Raw genomic sequence first — 21,534 nt, 5'->3', positions numbered from 1 at the left:
AATGTCTGTGTGATGCCTCTTTATTTCCCATTAATTCTCACGATGTCACTCTGCGTTTCACTCTTCCTGTTCCCCACTTTCTGCAAGGCGTTGATATTTTCCTGGTTGTCTCTATCTGTTTTCCTCACTCTCGGATTGTCTAAGTCTCATCTGTCGAGCCTACTTATATGACTATATATGTTTTTCACATCGTTTCTCTTGGTCTCTATCAATCTTTTTCTATGTACATGTCTATCTTTCACTTTCAAACGGGTCGGGTCAAATTTTGTTTGATAACGCTCCTGTGAAGCGCCTTGGGAATTAAAGGTGCTATATAAATACAAGTTGTTTTTCACTTGTTCACTTTGTGTGGCTCTCACACCAATTTTCTCCCCTTCTCTCTATGCAAGAGGTGGCTTTTAAGGGAGGCCTTGTAGGTGGAGAGGCAGAGGAGTTTAGGAGGGCAATTCCAGAGAGTGGACCCTGAACAGCTGAAAGGATGGGCATCAATTTTGAGGTGAAGTAGGGAGAGGCACAAAAGAGGCCAGAATCCGAGGAATTGAGAGCTTTGGAATGGGTTACAATGTTGGTGGAGTTTATGGAGATAGGGAGGGGTGAGGCCATGAAGGGATTTAGCATGAGGATGAGAATTTTAAATGTGAGGTTGGGAGCCAGTGTAGTTCAGCAAGGACAGGGGTGATGGGTGAGCAGGACTTAGTGCAGGATATGATAAAAGCAGCATCGCTTTAGATGAGCTGAAGTTTACAGAGGATGGGAGGTCAGCCAGGAGAGAGTTTGAATAGTCACATCCGGAGGTGACAGAGGCATATTGAACCTTCAGGGCTTCCATTCACTGACTGTGCAGCTGCTGTGTGACCAACAACACCAAATACTACATGTGAATGTCCTGTTTGCTGGCAGCTGCCATAATGCCTTCATTTTACGCCAGTTAACCAAGCCAGCTCTCTCTCTCACCCAGACAGGTAAGTGTCTGGCTGGCTACTTAGGTGACAAGGCCTGCCTGTTGCTATGTAGCTCATGACATCTGTGCAGCTGCTAACCACACCTGGTGAGGATTGCTACTAACAGGCACATGTTGGCACCTGCATTCTCATAGTGCCTGGATTAACCTGGACAGTCTTACCAATATACATCCAGCAGAGTCCTTCATGCTGTGGTTGAACGCTGCATTCTGTATCCTTCCTGCATCTAGTCTGTCCAGGCCTGACAGAATTTTATAGGTTTCGATGAGATCCCCTCTCAATCTTCTAAACTCCAGTGAGTATAAGCCCAATCGACATAATCTCTCCTCATACGTCATTCCTGCCATCCCAAGTATCAGCCTGGTGAATCTTCGCTGCACTCCTTCCATGGCAAGAACGTCCTTCCTCAGGTAAGGCGACCAAAACTGCACACAATACTCAAGGTGCGGTCTCACCAAGGCCCTGTACAACTGTAGCAAGACATCCTTGTTCCTGTACTCGAACCCTCTTGCTACGAAGGCCAACATACCATTTGCCTTCTTAACCGCCTGCTGCACCTGCATGCTTACCTTCAGCGACTGGTGCACAAGAACACCCAGGTCTCTTTGCAATTCCCTTTCTTAATTAATCCCTTTGTCCTCCTTTGTTGACTCCTAAACTGCTCCCAATCCTCAAGATTGCTGCTTTTTCTAGCCAATTTATATGTCCTCTCCTTGGATCTTATGCTATCCCTAATTTCCCTTGTTAGCCACGGTTGAGTCACCTTTTTTGTTTTATTTTTATGCCAAACTGGGATGAAGAAATTCTGTAGCTCATCCATTCGGTCTTTGAATGTTTGCCATTGCCTATCCACTGTCAACCCTTTGAGTGACATTCCCCAATCAATCCTACCCAACTCGCTCCTCAGACCATATGAGACTCCCAGCTGCCAACATCCAAATTAGAATACCATCCTGCCACTCCCATAGCAGAGCCAGAGGCCCTTAATGGGTTAAAGACAAAAGGCAAAACATTTTGTTGTATTCCCTGATGGAATGGTCAGATATCCTAAGAAGGAATTGATTACCTTTGCTGGGAACACGCTTGGTGACTTTGGAAGGCTCAATATAGGACTTATGTCATCTCTCAACTGGTGTAGGTCCCGCTGACCCTAGGGAGGGTGTTATTCCCAGTGTATTGCAAAAACTACCCCAGAAAGGACCTTGACACAGTTTTTGGATGTAGGGGTGCATGGGCGGAAGACTCTCCCTCTGACCAGGGTTTAGGCTGGACCAGAAGCAGATCTGTGTTCCACCCCAAATTCCACTTCCTTCTTCTTGTCCTCACACTTCACTGGAAGCTCAGGCTCAATGTTGCTCCCTTATAAACCAATATGCCTGCCCCTTTAAGCTGCTGCCAACTTTGAATCATGCAGCAGCATTTACTTTTCCATTCAAAAATGGGTGGGCTTCCAATCACAGGTGTTTCCAAAATGCCAGGAGCTTCCTGAGATTATGATCCATAAATAGATGTGGGGCCAGTGTGCTATGGAAGAGGTGGGTGTGCTTCCTATACTATGACTTCTGGTCAGGCTTACACCTGATCAGAAAAGCTAGGCCATTGTGTCATGATAAAATTATTGCATCACTTATGCCTGACTATACTTTGTTGAAAATGAAGCACAACTATTTGACTGTTCTCTTTCTCTTAAAAGTGCTTCTTTAAATACCATCATTTAATAAATGTTCTGTTTTTCTGTCATGGAATTTACAAAGAAAACATCAAGCCAAATATTAATGCACTACCTAACTTGATGTTTTGTTTGCTATGGCCAAATATTTAAATGCTTCATTCTGCTTCCCAAAGGTCTTTAAAATCAACCAGTTTCCTGGAGGAAATACAAAATACAAAATAAAACGTAAGAGTTGCTGCTCTTCAAAGCAATTGGCAATCCTAAAAATAAAACTTGTGCTCTCCTTTTTACTGTATGTGTCATGTGTGCTTTGGAATTGGCAGTAGCATGAGATATTTCTCCTGACCTAGATTTGGTTTATGCAGTTGCTGATTCAGAGCTTGTAGTTTGAGTGCTTTATAGTGGCCACAAGAGAATAGATGATGCAAATCTCAGCTCCTTTTACCACAGCTAATCAGGATATTAGAAAACATTTGATATAAGAAGAACAAACTAGTGCCAAATGTTAACTAATTATTATTATACATATAATAGAATCATAGAATTTTATAGGACAGAAGGAGATCATTCATTCCATTGAGCCTGTGCCAGTTCTCTGAAAAACTATTGACTTTGTCCTGTTCCTCTGCCCCTTTCTCATATTCTTAAAAAAAATTAATAACTATTATGGTTTCTGCTTCCACCATTATTTCTGGTAGGTCATTCCATTTCCAAATGACCCTCACTGTAAAACTATCTGCTAACCACTCTCTCTTTATTCTTTTGGTGATGATCTTAAATTCCAGTGGAAATAGTTACCTTATCAAAAGCACTCATAATTTTGAACACCTCTATCAGAACTCCTTTTAACGAGTGAAAAATTCATCCTAAACTGCAGGAGACCAGCAGAACTTCAGGGAAAACATTGGAGATCCGGTTATGTTGGGCCTCTACCATTTCTGGGAGTTTCCTTGGTGGCTTGTAAGGATGAAACTTCTGCTCATCCTTTAAAAGGCTAATGATGGGTGATATCAGGGGACAGGGATTCCAGCTTCTGCTTCTCACTCAGATCCCAATGTTTATGTGGCACACTATGTTGAGTGAGTGGAGGCATACTGACCATCACATGTGTGTGTGTGTGTGAACCCCATTGGTGGAGTACAGGCTGAAGAAGAGGTCTGGACTCTGAAGACCTCTTACTTTTATTTAGAAAAGTGCAGATTGGACTCCTTGCTCAGTGGGTCAATAAGAACATTGGGAAGGTCGAAAGCAAGGGTGGAGGGGGGTTTATTCATTTAGGGGATGTGGGTGTTGCTGGCAAGACCAGTATTTGTTGCCCATCCCTAATTGTTCTTGAGGAGGTGGTGGTGAGCCGCCTTCTTGAACTGCTGCAGTCCGTGTGGTGAAGCTACTCCCACAGTGCTGTTAGGGAGGGGTTGATGTGAGAATGGGCCTGGTACCCCCCGGGCATAATAAAGTCAGAGTTTCTGTGGGATGGGGTATGCGTGTACCAGAGAAGCCCATGTAGTGGTCCTTTAGTCTGTCTACTCCATGTTAATGAGGTTCCCTCTCACTCTCTGGTGGGGGTCAATGTTGGCGGGCACTGAGGAATTTCAGGGCTCTGATCTAAAAAACAAATATAAACTGTACATTTAATTTACATAGATCAGATATAGGCTCATGCTTTGTCTGGTCAGAATACTTCATCCCATGAGATTCTTTTCCCATATTTGTGTGCTCTACCTAGGCCATTATTCTTAAGAGTGCAGGAATAAGTGCCTTAGATGAAAGGCGAGTCATTTTTTTCCCCAAGAAGGCTTCCAGCTAATATCTTCCCGATTCATCTTTTTGTTTTTACTTTGAATTTCACGTGTCAAATTTTCAGAACTCTGTGTAGGTAATCCTTAAAACTTTAAAAGAATACCACCCTCTGAAAACATACTAGGTAAAATCACCTTACCACTGTTTAAATTTTGGGGTGTCCCCATGTAAGGACACCCTTGTATCATATTAAATCAGATGTTGTATTTCTCTATTTGTTGTGGTTAGCTACAAGAGGCCACCATCATAGAATTTTACTCTCTACGGCAGTCCGTATTAGGAAAAAACAAAATACATTTCAGGATAATTTCCCTCTGAGATTCTTTCTCTTCCAGTTTGAGCTACAAATGGGAACCTTTCACTTAGATATACCCACACAGCAACATACATATTAATACACAGACATAAATGTAAGTCTCCTCTCCATCGCTGCAATTTTACTAAACTAATCCATAGGTTTGTGTTTCCTCATGCCACAAAAAACATTAAGTGACATCCAGTGAGTGATCCACAAGACTGGGAATCCCAAACTGGAGCTTGCAGACATAGAATTAACAAGCCACAAACAAGGGTGAGATTAGTAGATTTTCCTACAGCGATATGTAGACTGCACTGCCAACTAAAGTAATTAACTATGTCAATTAACACCCTTTAAAAAAGAATCAGTTGAATACTGGTTTTGGAGTGGAGTATGGAGTATGGAATGTTGTGTGGAATATCCTCAACTGCTGGGAGCATGGAACTGACATGCCAAAGAAAGCAACAGTTCAAGGATATAGGATGTACAGTTGTTCACAGTTTTTTTGATTTGCCTTTGGCACAGTTACCCAAAGCACTATGGCCCTAAAATTATGCTGCAGCATACTAGGGTAAGAACACTTAACATATTCATCTGAAATTCCTCTCTCTGCCACTTAGCAGAGAGAAGAATTTCAGACAACTGTGCTAAAAATTCATATGCTAGTATTTCTTGGGACCCAGGAGCGAGGACGAGGCACAGGAACAAGGACAAGGCCCAGGAGCGAGGTCGGAAGGAGCAGCGAGGCCAGGACCCAGGAGCGAGGATGAGGCCCAGGAGCGGGGATGGGAGGAGCAGCGAGGCCGGGGCCCAGGAGCGAGGATGAGGTCCAGGAGCAGGGACGGGAGGAGCAGCGAGGCCGGGACCCAGGAGCGAGGATGAGGCCCAGGAGCAGGGACGGGAGGAGCAGCGAGGCTGGGACCCAGGAGCGAGGACGAGGCCCAGGAGCGAGGACGAGGCCCAGGAGCAAGGTCGAGGCCCAGGAGCAGGGATGGGAGGCGCAGCAAGGATGAGGCCCAGGAGCAGCGAGGCCAGGACCCAGGAGCGAGGACGAGGCCCAGGAGCGAGGTCGAGGCCCAGGAGCAGGGACGGGAGGAGCAGCGAGGTCGAGGCCCAGGAGTGAGGTCAAGGCTTAGGAGCAGGGACGGGAAGAGCAGCTAGGTCGGAACCCAGGAGTGAGGTCGGGACCCGGGAGCGAGGATGTGGCCCAGGAGCGAGGACGTGGCCCAGGAGCGAGGTCGAGGCCCAGGAGCAGGGACGGGAGGAGCAGCGAGGTAAAGGCCCAGGAGCGAGGTCGAGGCTTAGGAGCAAGGACGAGAGGAGCAGCGAGGTCGAGGCCTAGGAGCGAGGTCGAGGCTCAGGAGCAGGGACGGGAGGAGCAGCGAGGTCGAGGCCCAGGAGCGAGGTTGAGGCCCAGGAGCAGGGACTGGAGGAGCAGCTAGGTCAGGACCCAGGAGTGAGGTCAGGACCCGGGAGCAAGGACGATGCCCAGGGGTGAGGACTCGGCCCAGGGGTGAGGACTCGGCCCAGGAGTGAGGACACGCCCAGCAGCATGGTCGAGGCCCAGGAGTGGCGCAGCGTAGACCAGCAGCAGCGGGGTCAGGGCCCAGGGAAGGTGCAGCACGGGCCAACAGCGAGGTCGGGAGGAGCACACTGCATCCTATGAAACCCAGGCAGAGAGGACCTGCGGGAAGGAGGGAGGAGGATGGTAGGAGTATGTTTGTGTGTGTGTGTGTGTGTGTGTGCTAGGCCGATGTAGCAGAACCTGGTCTCCAATCATCTTCGTTCCCCTTGCCATTGGACCAAGACCTTGCTCTGTCAAGCCCGTGTGGTAGCTCGTGTGCAACGGCCACCCCACGATAAAAGAATGCACGCACAGGCATGTTCCACCCTTTAAAATGAAGTTCGGGACCTGGAACATCAGAACCCTCATGGACAACCCCAACAGCGACAGACCGGAATGCTGTACTGCTATCGTTGCCCGGGAGCTCAGACGTTTTGACATAGACATCGCCACCCTAAGTGAGACCCAGCAGGCAGGGGAAGGCCAACTCAAGGAGCAAGGCAGTGGTTACACATTCTTCTGTAACGGCAAACCTGAAGAAGAATGCCGCCTCCATGGGGTAGGCTTCGCCATAAAAAGCGAGCTAGTTGGACATCTCAGAGACTCCCCTTGCGGAATAAACGATCGCCTCATGACTCTTCAGCTCACCCTAGCCCGGAACCAGTGCGCTACGGTCATCAGTGCGTACGTCACAACCCTGGAAGCCACAGGCGAGACCAAAGGGAAATTCTACTCCAGCCTTGAACAATCCCTGTCCAGAGTCCCAACGGGTGACAAGCTGATCTTCCTTGGCGACTTTAACGCCAGAGTTGGAAAGGATACAGACCTTTGGGGAGATGTGATCGGCAGAGAGGGGGTAGGGAAAGTCAACTCCAACAGTACCCTCCTCCTGACAAAATGTTTAGAACATGGCCTTGTCATAACCAACACCTTGTTCCATCAGAGAGACAAGTACAAGGCTTCATGGCAACACCGTCGCTCCAAGCACTGGCATCTGCTGGACTACGTCATCGTCCGAGCGAGAGACCGCAAGGACGTCCGCATCACCCGCACCATGACAGGAGCTGACGACTGCTGGACAGACCACCACCTAATTCACTCTGTCATCTCCATCAATGTAGCCCCAAAACAGCGACGGCAACAGAAATAATGCCACAGGAAAATCAACGCTGGAGCACTCAAAGACCCTGCTAAGAAAGCCCTATTCAGCCTGCGCCGGACAGCCAACCTGATGACTACCAGTGACTCAAAGACACAGAGTGTCCACAACACCTGGTCTGCACTCAAGGCCTCCATAATCAGCACCTGTGAAGAGACGCTCGGTCACTCGACCAGGAAACACCAAGACTAGTTCGACGAGAATGACCAGGAGATCCAGGAGCTAATAAGCCGCAAGCGCAAGGCATTCCTGATCTGGAAACAGCAACACAACTCACGAGAAAGAAAGCAGCTCTACAGATGCCTGAAGGCTGAGGTCCAACAAAACACTCGCGACCTAAAGAACAGATGATGGGTGGAGAAAGCATAGGAGATCCAGCAGCTAGCCGAAAACCACAACGTGTGTGGATTCTTTAACGCAGTCAAGACCACCTAGGGCCCAAGCACCCAAGATTCTACCCCACTGTGGGTCAGGAAAAGAGAGGTACTCATCAAGGACAGAGAGGCAGCCAGTGCCCGCTGGAAGGAGCACTTCGAAGACCTCCTTAACCGAGACTCTGTCTTCGGCGCGAGTGTCCTCAACTCCATCCCGCAGCATGCTACCCACCACCATCTCAGCACAAACCCAGCCCGGCATGAGGTTGAAAAGGCTATCCAACAACTGAAGAACAACAAGGCCTCAGGAGCAGATGGAATCCCCGCCAAGGCACTAAAGCATAGCGGAGAAGCACTATTGGTGCGAATACATGAACTTATTTCTCTTATTTGGAAGGAGGAGAGCATGCCAGGGGATCTCAGAGATGCCGTAATCGTGACCATCTTCAAGAAAGGTGACAAGTCCAATTGCGGTAATTACAGAGGAGTTTCCCTGCTGTCTGCCACAGGGAAAGTCATCGCAAGAATCCTCCTCAATCGCCTTCTCCCAGTGGCTGAAGAGCTCCTCCCTGAGTCGCAATGTGGATTCCACCCACTAAGGGGCACAATGGACATGATCTTCACTGCGCGTCAAATACAAGAGAAATGCAGGGAACAGCACCAACCGCTGTACATGGCCTTCTTTGACCTCACAAAGGCCTTTGACACCTGTGAGGGATTATGGAGTGTCCTCCTCAAATTCGGCTGCCCCCAAAAGTTTGTCACCATCCTCCGCCTGCTTCACGACGACATGCAAGCAGTGATCCTGACCAACGGATCCACCACAGACCCAATTCACGTATGGACCGGGGTCAAGCAAGGCTGTGTCATCGCACCAACGCTCTTCTCGATCTTCCTTGCTGCAATGCTCCATCTCACCCTCAGTAAGCTCCCCGCTGTACTGGAGCTAATTTACAGAACAAACGGGAAACTGTTCAACCTCCGTTGCCTCCAGTCCAGATCCAAGGTCGTCCCATCCTCTGTCATTGAATTACAGTATGCAGACGATGCTTGCGTCTGCGCAAACTCAGAGGTCGAACTCCAAACCATCATCAACACCTTCATCAAAGCATATGAGAGCATAGACCTTACACTAAACATCCGTAAGACAAAGGTCCTCTACCAACCTACCCCTGCCACACAGTACTGCCCCCGAATTATAAAAATCCACGACGAGGCCTTGGACAACGTGGACCACTTTCCATACCTCGGGAGCCTACTGTCAACAAGGGCAAACATCGACGATGAAGTCCAACACCACCTCCAGTGTGCCAGTGCAGCCTTCGGTCGCCTGAGGAAGAGAGTGTTTGAAGACCAGGACCTCAAACCCGGCACCAAGCTCACGGTCTACAGGGCAGCAGTGATACCCGCCCTCCTGTATGCTTCAGAGACATGGATCATGTACAGCAGGCACCTCAAAGCACTGGAGAGGTACCACCAATGCTGCCTCCGCAAGATCTTGCAAATCCATTGGCAGGATAGGCACACCAATGTCAGTGTTCTCGCTCAGGCCAACAACCCCAGCATTGAAGATTTGACCATGCTCGATCAGCTCCGATGGATGGGGCCAATCGTCCACATGCCCGATATGATACTCCCAAAACGAGCGCTCTACTCGGAGCTCTGACACGGCAAGAGAGCCCCAGGTGGGCAGAGGAAACGCTTCAAGGGCACCCTCAAGGCCTCCTTGAAAAAGTGCAATATCCCCATCGACACCTGGGAAACCCTGGCCCAAGACCGCTCAAAGTGGAGGAGAAGCATGCGGGAAGGCATCGAACACCTCGAGTCTCTTCGCCGGGAGAAAGCGGAAGCCAATCGCAAACAGCGGAAGGAGCGCCCGTTAACCCAAGCACCCCACCCACCCGGCGTCTGCCCCACCTGTAACAGAGGCTGTAGGAACTGCATTGGACTCATCAGTCACCTGAGAACTCATTTTTAGCGTGGAAGCAAGTCATCCTCGATTCCGAGGGACTGCCTAAGAAGAAGACTATTTCAATGCATTATTTCAGGCCTTAATACTTTTGTGAGACATATTAGACAGAAATGGACAATTAAATAGATGAACTGGAGAAGATCAGTTCTTTGAATTGGAAACATTTAGTTATGTATTTTGAAATAAAATTAAAATTGTCACAGAAATTCTGTGCAAAAATTGCTGTATTGCAAAATCATTCATTAGAAAGCCTTTACAAACTACACTTATAAATGAGTGTTAACCAAAAGGCAGTGACTGTTGTCACAGTTACATCAGTTTATTTTACATTAAACAGTAGTTTCAAAAAAATATGAATTTAATATATTTTCTAGGAAATTATGTTTCCAACATACACATTGAAACTGGAAGTTGGAATATTTGCAAAGATCTCCTTTACTTGTTCAATAAACCCAGTTGATGCAAAACAGGTGGTTGCATGTGTGGTATAGATAGCTAATTACATCCTGAATGCACTTCAGATTTAGTAGTAGTCAGCTCAAATAGAGCTGACAGCAGTAGTTGGGTCGGGGCTGGAAGCAAGGGCTTGTTTAATTAGGGGATGAGACCACTGCTCCCACCACCCAAAATCCATCACAAATTATTTTTATACAATATATACTAATTGTGATAATACTTTCCAAATCTTACCCTTCCTTTATACAACTCACCCCTGTTCTGAATGGAAGTTCAGAACTCAATTTTCATTTCTATCCCTGCCCACCACATAGCTGCAAGATTTTATCACAATTAGCCTTTAACAAGGCTTTCAGAATCCTTAGCAAGCACAGGACGAGCACATTTTGTGGTAATGGTCTTGCATCGTTAGTACTTTGAGCAAAACGGATTAATAACACCTGAAAAGTCCATTATCACGTTCAGCCAGTCCTTCTCACTTGTTCACAAAAGCAAAATACTGCAGATGGTGATAAATCTGAACTAAAAACCGGAAAATGCTGGTAACACTCAGCCGGTTAGGCAGCATCTGTGAAGAGAGAAACAGTTAACATTTCAGGTCAATGACCAGAACCTTCTCACCTGTTTATCTTTCTACTCATTTGTGAACATTAGCATCCAGAGGAAAATGTTCCCATCAGCCTTTATTATCGTTATCACTGTGTCTTATTTTTTGATAGTGTTCTGGAGAGGAGATGAGGAAAAAATGCTGCATACCACAATATGCCATAACTATCTCCATATGGAGCTGAAAGAGAGGCCCAGAACCAAGTCTCACAAAAGTATTAAGGCCTGAAATAATGCTTTGAAATACTAACATATGAATGTTTAGCACAGTTGTTTGAAATTTAATGTGAACAAGATCTGATACAGTTTAATCTATCTTCTGCATGGATTAAGTACACAAAACTGCACTCTCCACATTTGGGTAAGCAAATCCTCTTCATCAAAAATATTTAACAATTGTTCATTGCCCAGTTTATTACCCATCGCAGGTTGCTCTGAGAAGGTGGTGGTGGGCCTTCTTGAATTGCTGCAGTCCTTATGGTGATGGCACTCTCATGATAATGTTCGGTAGGGAATGCCAAGATATTGACTCAGCAACAATGAAGGAATGGCGGGTGATACATATCCAAGTCAGGATGGTGTATGACTTACAGAGAAACTTGGAGGAGATGATGTTCCCACAACATTGCCGTTCCCATAACATTGCCACTCTTATCCTGTCAGTCGTAGAGGTCATGGGAAGGACGGTGAAATTGAAATAAACTTGGTGTGCTGCAGCAGAGTACCTACTGCAGCCACCGTGAGCCAGTGATGAAGAAGTTTGATTTTGAGTCCAGTGGCAAACTGCTCTATCCAGGATGCGTTGAGTTTATGACTATTGTTGTGGCTGCACTGATCCAGGTGAGTGAGAACATAAGAACACAAGAGATAGGAGCAGGAATAGGCTACTTGGCCCCTCGAGCCTGCTCCGCCATTCAATAAGATCATGGCTGATCTTGGGCTCAAAGCCACTTCCCCGCCCACTCCCCATAATCCTTCACTCCCTTATCTTGCAAAAATCTGTCTATCTCCACCTTAAATGTATTTAATGACCCAGCCTCCACAGCTCTCTAGGGCAGAGAATTCCACAGATTTACGACCCTCTGAGAGAAGAAATTCCTCCTCATCTCAGTTCTAAAAGGGCGACGCTTTATTCTAAAACTATGCCCCCGAGTTCTAGATTTCCCCACGAGGGGAAAACATCCTCTCTGCATTTACCTTATTGAGCCCCCTCAGTATCTTTTATATGGTTCAATAAGATCACCTCTCTTTCTTCTAAATTCCAATGAGTATAGGCCCAGCCTGCTCAACCTTTCTATGTTTCTATAAGTCAACCCCCTCATCTCTGGAATTAACCTAGTGAATCGTCTCTGAACTGTCTCCAATGCAAGTATATCCTTCCTTAAATAAGGAGACCAAAACTGTACACAGTACTCAAGGTGTGGTTTCACCAATACCCTGTACAGTTGTACCAAGAATTCCCTGCATTTAATCTCCAACACCTTTGAAATAAAGGCCAACATTCCATTTGCCTTTTTGATTACTTGCTGGACCTGCATGCTAACTTTGTGTTTCATGCACAAGGACCCCCAGGTCCCTCTGAACTGTAGCATTTTGTAATCTCTCTCCATTTAAATAATTTGCTTTTTTATTTTTCTTGCCAAAGTGTATAACCTCGCACTTTCCCACATTATACTCCATCTGCCAAATGTTTGCCCACTCACTTAGCCTGTCTATAACCTTTTGCAGGTTCTTTGAGTCCTCTGCACAACTTGCTTTCCCACCCATCTAAGTATCATCCGCAAACTTGACTACATTACACTCGGTCCCTTCATCCAAGTCATTAATGTAGATTGTAAATAGTTGAGGCCCCAGCACCGATCCCTGTGGCACCCCACTAGTTACCGTTTGCCAACTGGAAAATGACCCATTTATCCCGACTCTCTGCTTTCTGTTAGTTCGCCAATTCTTTATCCATACTAATATATTACCCCCAATTCCGTGAGCTCTTATCTTATGCAGTAACTTTTTATGTGGCACCTTATCGAATGCCTTCTGGAAATCCAAGTAAACCACATGCACTGGCTCACCCTGCTCGTTACCTCAAGAACTCCAGCAAGTTTGTTAAACATGATTTCCCTTTCATAAAACCATGCTGACTCTGCTTGACTGCATTATGATTTTCCAAATGCCCTGCTACTGCTTCCTTAATGAAGGACTCCAGCATTTTCCCAACGACAGATGTTAGGCTAACTGGTCTATAGTTTCCTGTTTTCTGTCTCCCTCCTTTCTTAAATAGGGGTGTTACATTTGTGGTTTTCCAATCCGCTGGTACCTCTCCAGAGTCCAGGGAATTTTGGTATATTGTAACCAATGCATCCACTATCTCTGCAGCCACTTCTTTTAAGACCCTGGGATGCAGGCCATCTGGTCCAGGGGACTTGTCATCTTTTAGTCCCATTATCTTACCAAGTACTATTTCCTTAGTGATAGTGATTGTCTTTAGTTCCCCCCTCCCTGTGGCCCCTTGATTATCCATTATTGGGATGTTGTTAGTGCCTTCTACCGTGAAGACAGATACAAAATATTTGTTCAGAGTCTCCCCATTCCCCATTATGAATTCCCCAGTCTCATCCTCTAAGGGACCAATGTTTACTTTAGCTACCCTCTTCCTTTTTATATACCTGTAGAAGCTCTTGCTATCTGTTTTAATGTTTCTTGTCAGTTTATTCTCATAATTCATCTTCTCTCTTTTTTTAGTCCTCCTTTGCTGGTTTAAAATTTTTTCCCAATCCTCTGGTCTCCCAACAATCTTGGCAACATTGTATGCCTTCGTTTTCAATTTGATCCCATCCTTTACTTCCTTAGTTAGCCACGGATGGTGCTCCCTTCTCTTAAAATCTTTCTTTCTCACTGGAATATATTTTTGTTGAGAGTTATGAAATATCTCCTTAAATGTTCGCCACTGCATTTCAACTGTCTTACCCTTTAATTTATTTTTCCAGTCCACTTTAGCCAGTTCTGCCCTCATGCCATTGTAATTGGCTTTGTTAAAGATCAGGACCACTGGTTTGAGATACCACTTTCTCACTCTCCAACTGAATTTGAAATTCAACCATGCTATGATCACTCTTTCCTAGAGGATCCTTTACTATGAGATCATTTATTAATTCTGTCTCATTACACAGTACCAGATCCAAGATAGCCTGCTCCCTGGTTGGTTCCATTACATAATGTTCCAGGAAACCATCCCAGATGACTCTATGAACTCCACCTCAAGGCTACCATGGCCAATTTGATTTGTGCAATCAATATGGAGATTAAAATCACCCATGATTATTACCGTACCTTTTTTACAGGCCTCCATTATTTGTTGATTTATACTCTATCCAACAGTATTGCTACTGTTCGGAGGCCTGTAGACTATGCCCACCAGAGACTTTTTCCCTTTATTATTTTTTATCTCCACCCAAACCGATTCTACATCTTGATCTTCTAAGCCAATATCACTTCTCACCACTGCACTGATCCCATCCTTTACCAACAAAGCCACCCCACTTCCCTTTCCTTTCTGTCTATCCTTCCGAATTATCAAATACCCTGGAATAATCAATTCCCAGCCCTGATCACCTTGCAACCACGTTTCTATAATGGCGATCAGATCATACCCATTTGTATCTATTTGTGCCGTCAACTCATCTATCTTGTTACGAATGCTGCATGCATTCAGATATAGAGCTTTTAACTTTGTCTTTTTACCATTTCTCCTTGTTTTGGCCCCATTTTCTGTTGCACTGTTATTTTTAAACATCCTGTCCCTTCCTGTCACACTCTGGTTATTATTTCCCCCATCTCTATCCTGCTCTATTGCTTTCTCATTGACTTTTTATATTCCCGCTCACCTGGATCCTCCCCCCCCCCACTACTGTATTAGTTTAAAGCCCTCTCTACAGCCCTAGTTATTCAATTCACCAGGACTCTAGCCCCAGCATGGTTCAAGTGAAGCCCGTCCAAACGGAACAGCTCCCTCTTATCCCAGTACTGGTGCCAGTGCCCCACAAATCGGAACCCATTTCTCCCACACCAATCTTTGAGCCACTCGTTCATTTCTCTGACCTTATTTACCCTATGCGAATTCACTTGTGGCTCAGGTAGTAATCCACAGATTATTACCTTTGTGATTCTGCTTTTTAATTTAGCCCCTAGCTGCTCATACTCTCTCAGCAGAACCTTTATTTTTGTCCTACCTATGTCATTGGTGCCTATGTGGACCATGACAACTGGATCCTTCCCCTCCCACTCCAAGTTTCTCTCCAGCCCAGAGGAGATGTCCTTAACCCTGGTATTCCATCATACTCCTGACATTATTGTTTACACAGTTAAAGAAGCTTCTGTGTGTTTAATATCCTAGAGGATGGCTTTGTGGACAAGGAGAACCAGTCAGAGGATCAGCCAAGCACTTCAACCTACACAACTCTGTCCATCCTCACCAGTTCTGTCATAGCATATTACATGCTCCAGTATTCCTGCTTATAGACAACTCCTTAATCTATCACATGAGGTAAAAGGTTTTGAGAGGGAAAGAACAAACTTGCATTTATATAGTGCTTTTCATATCTCGGGACATCCAAAAGCTCTTCGCAACCAAAATTAGTTAATTTTGAAGTGTAGTCATTGCTGTTTTGTAGGCAAACTTGGCAGCCAATTTTGGCACAGCAAGTTTCCACAATCCACAAGATTGTTTTCTATCAGAAATAACAACAGAAAACACTGGAAAAACTCAGCAGGCTTTCTATCAGATTGGTTTGTCTAAGTATTCTAATGGAATATCTTAAACCACAAACTTAGGGGTTCCTGCTTGTACCTCCAATAGCTCCATATTAATATTCTTCTTTTATTTGCTACTTATTTACACTACTTTGATGCTAGCCCTCAAAAAAAAAAAGTTCCAAGAGTTTTCAGGGCCCCCTCCCAAAATGTATTAATAGGGACAACTGCCACACTGACATCTCCATGAAGATATACTCATTGTTATTATTCTCAATTTTGTGATCTTTATAAAAGTTGAATAAAATTGAAGGATACATATTTTGGTATGAGGAATCCAAAATTTGGGGGACTTGGTTTGGGGAACTGGGGTCAAAATGATTTGGGAAAAACTTATGTAGAGGGTAAATAAGTAGAGTACTTAGATATAACAATCTGATCGCAAAGTGCAGAGTAATAATTAAGACCACAAAACAGGAAGTGATAAAACATTTCAGGAATGTTTCATAGGCTAGATGCCACAAGATTGTCGGCATTTTGCAGACGTTGCTAATCAATGCACTTTGATATGGAAGAGGAGATGTACGCAATCAGAGCCCATTTTGTCACATAGAATTTTAAACAGGCACATTTTCAGTGCATTGTGGGCAACTTTCAATGTATCATTCCAGGCTCCATGTAGCTTCTCGCCCTGTATTCTCGGCGGATCACACAATAGGTAAATACCACTACTGGATCAACCCTTGGCTTTATCCAAAACGCCCATTTTGTGTTCAACTTAGTGGCATCAGTACATGCACCAATGTAATTCTCCCATTTGAGATAAAAAGTTTTCACCTCATCTACACAGTTGAAGAAATCAACCTCTTGTGTCATTGTTGCTGGATTTTTACAGGAAAGGTCTTCATCAATGCATTTAGCTTGGGGTATTTACGGTGAAAATTCACAAGTTTCCAATGTCAGTTAGCTCATCTAATTGCACGCTGGACTTTGGGAGTTTTAGAATTTTGTCAATCAACTGATTTCAACAGTGATCCAACACATCATGAATTCAATGGCAGACTATGTTATTAGACAGTGGTATAGTTTTCATCTATTGTGCCTGGATCTCTCCAAAATGATTTGAACCATTCTCATTACAGTCGATATGGTGTTTTTTTTTAACTTTAGCAATCTGCAACAAGACGGCATGTAACACTTTTAAAGCTTTTTAAAAAAAAACTTCTGTAAATTTTGAAATGCATTTGCATTGGTCAACCATTTCCGTTGCTTTGCCATTGAAAAAAAATCAATGCTCTTGTTATTGTATATTGTACTCTGTGTTCCTCCAACTCTGCCCTCTTACACATCCTCCATTCCCTTGACCCCATCGTTGGCAGCTGTACTTTCAGCTGCCTAGGCCCTAAGCTTTGGAATTCCCTTCTTACACCTCTCTGCCCTCCTTTAAGACCCTCTTTAAAACCTACCTCTTTGACCAAGCTTTTAGTAACCTCTCCTAATATCTCCTTCATTGATTTGGTGTAATTATTTTCTGATTATGCTTCTGTGAAGCGCCCGAGACATTCTCCTATGGTAAAGACACTATATAAATGCAAGTAGTCATCATTGTTATATATTGTACTTATGGAGTCCAGGTATTACCTGAGCTTGGATGGTATCATGTTGTGATTTCTGAGCTCAGTGAAACATGGGACACATTTTGGTTCATCCAGGGTTTTTCAATTGATTAAACAACACGTCAGGTGGTTGTCATCATACTGGCGATGGGAGTATTTTGACTGTTTTGGGTGTTCCTTGATAGGGTGCTGCACTTAACCAGTGTCTTCTGCTGCTTGTTTGTTGTACTTTACGTATTTATCCATGTAATCATTTTTAATTGGATAGGTAAAGGGAATGCAGTAGATGTAATGTATATGGATTTCAGAAGGTGTTCAATAATGTGTCTCACAAGAAGCTGCTTACAAAGATTCAGGTGTATGGTGTAAAAGCAATTTTAAAAGCATGGATAGAAAGTTAGTCGATGAACAGGAAACAAAAGTTAGTATAAATGAATATTGCTTGGATTCGAGAAGGGTTGGAAGTGGTGCTGGGTCTACTTTTGTTCTTGGTAAATATAAATGTTTTGGTTCAGGCATAGAGAACAGTCTCAAAATTTCCTAAAGACACGGGGGTTTGGCATACGGTGAAGTGGACTGTAAAATGCTTCAGGAAGACATGGACAGGGGGGAGATGCAATGTTCATGATGCCAAGCCAATAATTTTTTGAAAGCATTACAGGGCAGGCAGATGGGATTCGGACTACTATTTGTGTGGAGGGTAAACACCAACGTAGAAACATAGAAACATAGAAGATAGGAGCAGGAGTAGGCCATTCGGCCCTTTGAGCCTGCTCCGCCATTCAATGAGATCATGGCTGATCATTGAAATTCAGTACCCTGTCCCTGCCTTCTCCCCATATCCCTTGATCCCTTTAGCCTTAAGAAATATATCCAACTCTTTCTTGAATATATTTAATGAACTGGCCTCCACCGCCCTCTGTGGCAGAGAATTCCACAGGTTCACCACTCTCTGGGTGAAGATATTCCTCATCATTTCAGTCCTAAATATCCTACCCCTTATCCTTAGACTATGACCCCTGGTTCTGGACTCCCCGACCAGTGGGAACATCCTTCCAGCATCTAGTCTGCCCAGGCCTGACAGAATTTTATAGGTTTCGATGAGATCCCCTCTCAATCTTCTAAACTCCAGTGAGTATAAGCCCAATCGACACAATCTCTCCTCATACGTCATTCCTGCCATCCCAGGTATCAACCTGCTGAATCTTCGCTGCACTCCTTCCATGGCAAGAACGTCCTTCCTCAGATAAGGCGACCAAAACTGCACACAATACTCAAGGTGCGGTCTCACCAAGGCCCTGTACAACTGCAGCAAGACATCCTTGTTCCTGTACTCGAACCCTCTTGCTACGAAGGCCAACATACCATTTGCCTTCTTAACCGCCTGCTGCACCTGCATGCTTACCTTCAGCGACTGGTGCACAAAAACACCCAGGTCTCTTTGCACTTCCCCTTCTCCCAATCTATTGCCATTCAAATAATAATGTGCCTTCCTGTTTTTGCCACCAAAGTGGATAACCTCACATTTATCCACATTATAGTGCATTTGCCATGTTTCGGCCCAATCACCTAACCTGTCCAAATTGTACTGGAGTTTCATGACATCCTCCTCGCAGCATACCCTCCCACCCAGCTTTGTGTCGTCTGCAAATTTGGAGATATTACATCCAATTCCCTCGTCCAGATCATTAATATATATTGTGAACAGCTGGGGTCCTAGGAACGATCCTTGCGGTACCCCACTAGTCACTGCCTGCCACTCGGAAAATGACCCGTTTATTCCAACTCTTTGCTTTCTGTCTGCCAACCAGTTCTCTATCCAAGTCAATACCTTGCCCCCAATCCCATGTGCCTTAATTTTGCACACTAATCTCTTATGCGGGACCTTATCGAAAGCCTTCTGAAAGTCCAAATACACCACATCCACTGGTTCTCCCTTATCTATTTTACCAGTTACATCCTCAAAAAATTCCAGTAGATTAGTCAAGCATGATTTACCTTTTGTAAATCCATGTTGACTTTGTCCGATCCTGTCACTGCTTTCCAAGTGCTCTGCTATTACATCTTTTATAATGGACTCTAGCATTTTCCCCACTACCAATGTCAGACTTACCCGTCTATAATTCCCCACTTTTTCTCTGCCACCTTTTTTGAATAGTGGGGTAACATTAGCTACCCTCCAATCCATGGGTACTGTTCCAGAGTCTATCGAGTTCTGGAAGATGACCAGCAATGCATCTACTATTTCTAGGGCCACTTCCTTAATTACCCTGGGATGTAGATTATCAGGCCCTGGGGATTTATCGGCCTTCAGTCCCATCAATTTTCCTAACACCATTTCCCTACAAATACTGATTTCTTTCAGTTCCACCCTTTCATCAGACCCTATGTTCCCTGATATTTCTGGGAGGTTATTTGTGTCCTCCTTTGTGAAGACAGAACCAAAATATGTATTTAGTTGGTCAGCCATTTCTTTGTTCCCCATTATAAATTCCCCCGATTCTGACTGCAAGGGACCTACGCTTGACTTCACCAATCTTTTTCTCTTCACATATCTATAAAAGTTTTTACAGTCAGTTTTTATGTTCCCTGAAAGCTTACTCTCATATTCTATTTTCCCTTTCTTAATTAATCCCTTTGCTCTCCTTTGTTGAATCCTGAACTGCTCCCAATCCTCAGGATTATTGCTTTTTCTGGCTAATTTGTATGTCCTCTCCTTGGATCTTATGCTATCCCTAATTTCCCTTGTTACCCATGGTTGAGTCACCTTTTTTGTTTTATTTTTGTGCCAAACTGGGATGAACAACTTCTGTCTTTGAATGTTTGCCATTGCCTAGCCACCGTCACCCCTTTGAGTGCCATTCCCCAATCAATCCTACCCAACTCGCTCCTCAGACCATCGTAGTTTCCTTTATTTAAATTGAGGACCCTTGTTTCTGAGTCAACTACTTCATTCTCCATCTTAATGAAGAATTCGATCATATGATGATCGCTCCGACCCAAGGGGCCTCGTACAACAAGATTGCTAATTAATCCTTTCTCGTTACATAATACCCAGTCTAAGATGTCCTGATCTCTGGTTGGTTCCTCGACATATTGGTCCAGGAAACCATCCCATAAACACTCCAGGAATAATTCCTCCAGAGTATTGTTACCAATTTGGTTAGCCCAATCTATATGTAGATTAAAGTCACCCATGATGACTGCTGTGCCCTTATTGCACGCTTCTTTAATTTCCCTTTTAATGCCATCCCCAACCTCTGCCTTACTGTTTGGAGGTCTATATACCACTCCCACTAATGTTTTTTTCCCCTTAGTATTTCTCAATTCTACCCATAGAGATTCCACATCATCAGAGCTAATATCCTTCATTACAATTGTGTTAATCCCTTCTTTAACCAGTAATGCTACCCCACTTCCCTTTCCTTTTTGCCTATCTTTCCTGAATATTGAATACCCCTGAATGTTGAGTTCCCAGTCTTGGCCATCCTTGAGCCACGTTTCCGTAATCCCAACCAAATCATATTCGTTTACCTCTATTTGCGCAGCCAATTCATCCACCTTATTACAAATGCTCCTCGCATTAAGACACAAAGCCTTCAGGCTTGTTTTTTTAACGCTCTTAGACCTATTAGAATTATTATTTACTGTGGCCATGTTTGATTTTAAACCATTGATTTCTCTGACTGCCACTTTTGTTTCTCTCCTTCCTATCTTTTGCTTTTATCCTTGTTTCCCTTTCCTCTGTCTCCCTGCTCAGGTTCCCAACCCCCTTCCATTTTAGTTTAAACCCTCCCCCACAGCACTAGCAAACAAACCCCCTAGGACATCGGTTCCAGCCCTGCCCAGGTGCAGACCGTCCGGTTTGAACTGGTCCCACCTCCCCCAGAACCGGTTCCAATGTCCCAGGAACTTGAATCCCTCCCCCTGGCACCATTCCTCTAGCCACGTATTCATCTGAAGTATCCTTCTATTTCTACTCTGACTAGCACGTGGCACTGGTAGCAATCCTGAGATTACTACCTTTGAGGTCCTGTTTTTTAATTTACCTCCTAACTCCCTATATTCCGCTTTTAGGACCTCATCCCGCTTTTTACCTACATCGTTGGTGCCTATATGCACCACGACAACTGGCTGTTCACCCTCCCCTTCCAAGATGTTCTGCAGCCGCTCGGAGACATCCTTGACCCTTGCACCAGGGAGGCAACACACCATCCTGGAGTCTCGTTTGTGGCCGCAGAAACGCCTATCTATTCCCCTTACAATTGAATCCCCTATTACTATAGCTCTACCACTCTTTTTCCTCCCA

The 21,534-nt window shown here is 44.8% G+C and overlaps 1 protein-coding gene across 1 annotated transcript in view; it reads right to left on the bottom strand.

Moving 5' to 3' along the window:
- Window positions 1-21,534, bottom strand: part of ccnj (cyclin J) — a 71,764-nt gene that overhangs the window by 22,634 nt on the left and 27,596 nt on the right. The gene's annotated exons all lie outside the window — the stretch shown is intronic.

This window comes from Somniosus microcephalus, chromosome 8 (genome assembly GCF_052327205.1).
Source record: "Somniosus microcephalus isolate GS21.2 chromosome 8, FLI_Smic_1.0, whole genome shotgun sequence".
Taxonomy (NCBI): Eukaryota; Metazoa; Chordata; class Chondrichthyes; order Squaliformes; family Somniosidae; genus Somniosus; species Somniosus microcephalus.
This window is presented reverse-complemented; position numbering and strand designations above follow the sequence as displayed.